Source organism: Dermatophagoides farinae, chromosome 1, assembly GCF_024713945.1.
Source record: "Dermatophagoides farinae isolate YC_2012a chromosome 1, ASM2471394v1, whole genome shotgun sequence".
NCBI lineage: Eukaryota > Metazoa > Arthropoda > Arachnida > Sarcoptiformes > Pyroglyphidae > Dermatophagoides > Dermatophagoides farinae.
In genome coordinates this window covers 5,123,630-5,127,170 of record NC_134677.1, presented here as the reverse complement: position 1 = coordinate 5,127,170, position 3,541 = coordinate 5,123,630, and positions in this window count along the sequence as shown.

Below are 3,541 nucleotides of genomic sequence, written 5' to 3'. Positions count from 1 at the left end.
TGATCATAATGATAATAATAATATAAAAAAAACTCACTACTTGTCTATCAGTACATTTATTTCGTAATAATTTCCATATTACTTATTATTCGAATTGAAAACTCAAACGCCTCACATAGAAGGAATATGAAAAAAAAGAATGAAATAATTTAAATCAGGAGATTTTTTTTTCATTGGAAAATCTAAAACTTTTGAACCATTTTATTGAAATGCAAAGAATCGAAAAAGATCATTTTTCAGAAAATGCCGTAAATTCCAAGAAAAAAATTAGTTCATAGACGTGATCATCATTCTGATTATTGCATACATTCTTCTTTTTTTTCATTTTGAAATCTGGTATGGTCTATTTAGTTGGTCAAATATTAAAGTTATATTCGTATGTTTTTCTTTGCCCATACAATTATTATTTTGTTCAAACATTAAAAATGATTCAAATCAACTAACAAATAAGTCGGTTCCACCATAACGGTTTAGTTCTAAGTATCAATGAATTGAATGTGACTGAAATTCAATCTAATTTTTCTATGGAATCAAAAAACAAAAGAAATTGAAAATTCATTTACTGTTTTTTATTTTCATCAATTTTGATGTAATCAACACTCGTTTGTACATGAAATTTTTTTTCACATACAAACATTACGGAAAACGATAAATATCGTATATGATAATAACAGTTCATTTCACTAACACGTTTATGAAAAAAAAATAATTGCAAAAAAGCACCCACCCACACACACACGCGCGCGCATAATCTGATTTCCACAGTTTTCAAAATCACTTTTATATCGCCATTGTTGATGGTGAAATCAATTCATTGACACATCATCGTTTGTTATGGATTTTTGTTATGTTGTCATTGGCAACAATGATAAATTTAAATTCTTTTCTTTTTTTTTGTTTTCATCATTTTTTGTTGTTTTTGTTTGTTCATCGTCAGTGATCGTTGTTCCGTTGAAATAATGGTAATAGCATGGTTCGATAATTTGAATAAATCCCACCATCAATGTTCGTGGTTGGTCTCATGTGTGATATTTAGTTGGATGGATTTTTTTTTTCTATTTTTTCCACGAAAATATCCTCCGTGAATCATCCAAAGTTGGGCTGAATATTTGCATGTTGTAACCATCTGTGTGTTCTTGTTGGTTTTTTTCTATGATCCCAATCTATTGTTGATCAAATTATCATTGGTTTTTATTGGCCATAATATCTACATTTGACTGATCATCATTCGAATGAATGATTTTCATTTTTCATCTTTTCCATTCTTTCTCATATTACACTTTACTGATACATGTTCAATTTCATTCATAGCATGAATATTTTTTTCTTTTTTTTGTGAAAATTGTGAATAATATTTCATTCATCTTTGTCCTTTCATTCATTTTTCATCTTCTCTATTCATAGTGATCATCATTAACCGACAATGTATGATGAAACTTTTTCCATTTTTTGATTAAGTAGTTCCATGTGTTTGCATGGAATGTTCATTTTCATAGAATAGTTTATCGCTTTTACTAGGTTTTTTTTTATTATCATTATTACTACTACTAGTCAATGACAGTTGCATATATCATTGCATTCATTTGAATTAACAACAACGATTAACAATAGAACATTTAATTAATCAAGTAAATGAATGATAATACTAATGATAACAAACGGTACCATGAATAATCAAACTAAGAAAAAGAAACTCCACCAAATCCATTTATTCCATCAAAACAAACCAAAAAGAAAAAAAAATGAAATTCAAAAATGACATCAAGTCAAACATTCCGTTTACGATATTCAAAGCATATTTCCTGAATATTGATTATAATTTCAAAAATCCAAATAGGAATCGTTTGGAATATGCTTTGAAAACAGTAATTCCATCATTAACGATTCAATAGATGTATGGATTGAAAACAAAAAAAAACCGAAAATGAAAAATCAGCATAATCGGTGATTACACAATCAATCTGTTCATTCATTCAAGACAAACTCTTCTTGGCACATAAACACATTTTAACAACCCACACATTTAAACTGTGTCTGTAAATCTTGGCCAGACAGACAGAACAACAAAACATGACAGATCCTAACTCAGGACATGCCATTTGCTCCATCGATTCTATTATGCTCAGAATGTGCTCCCAATGAATTGAACGTATACAGTTTTTTCTTAGAATATCACATAATTTGATGCAATCATTTGGATTATTTCATTTTTTATTGTTTTTTCCTGTGGTTTCTTTCATCATTCCGTTATCTCTGTTTTCCGTTTATCGATGTGTCTTATAAATAAGACTCATTACTTTATAGTTAGTTGAATATATAAGCTAGAAATTTCTGCCACTGACGCCTCAAGTTATTCTTTTTTTTTTCTTTTAGTTTCTGGATTTTTTCTGTACATTTTTACACTTAGTGTGTATCTTTGGATACAATTACATGTTTTTTTGTTTAGTATACCAATAATGATGATGATGACGATAATAAGAAATCCATAAGAAGAAAAAATCGTTTTTTTCTTCTTTTTTCATTGTTATTCTAATGCTCTTTGTTTTTATTCTTTGTTGTTTTTGTTTGGTTTTTATTTTTGTTGTTCTTTCCATCAGATATATCCGATAGAGTGCTCAGCATTTGATTTGTGCACGACATTTGGTTTCGAAAAAAACCGGAACAAATTCGATGAAATGAGCGTTTGTGTTTTTATTTTTGTCTGTCTCAGAATCTAATTCCGATGAGGAGAAAAACAACAATAGCAATTATTAAAAAAACAAAAAAAAAATTCTAGAAAAAAAACAAAGTAATACAAGAAAAAAAGGAAAAAGAGTGAATAAAAATAAAAAAAAGAATGAAGAAAAAAATTAAAGTAAGGAAACGACAATGTATTTGCTGTTCTTCATTTACAATACATTAACCAAACAAAACTAACTGAAACCATACAAATAAAATATCGAGAATCAAAATAAAAATGAACAAAACCAACAATGACAACAATGGCTAGTGTAAAGTAATGGAAAACCAAACAATTCTTGCTGAATCTTTGAATCCTGTAATTTCTCAGGAATTCTGGTTTTGTGGTTTTTTTTCTTTATGGTATTTTCATTTCTTTCCATTTTTTTGTATCTTGTTTTCTGTCTTTTTTTTATTATATATTGGCTACTAATGTAATTCATATTATTAGCCATCAACCAAATGCTGACCAGATTTGCAAAGACATTCCACATTTTTGGTCAAAACCAAATTCCATCAAGTTGGACAATCCATCTTAATGAAGATTAACAATCAAATCAAATCAAATTAGTTGATCAGACATTTATTTTAATTAGAAAAAAAATTCATTATAAAAGGATATTAGATTTTTCATTTTTTCGAATCAAATCATAATTGTGATAATTTCATAGTTTATGTTTTTTGAGAGCAGAAAAATTCTTTTAGAATGACAGTAATTGCCACCAATTTAATGTTTATTGACAAGAACGGATTTAATGATCATGATTACCATAAAAATGCATTAAAATTTTTTACTCCTTATTAAACTTGATTTACAACATCA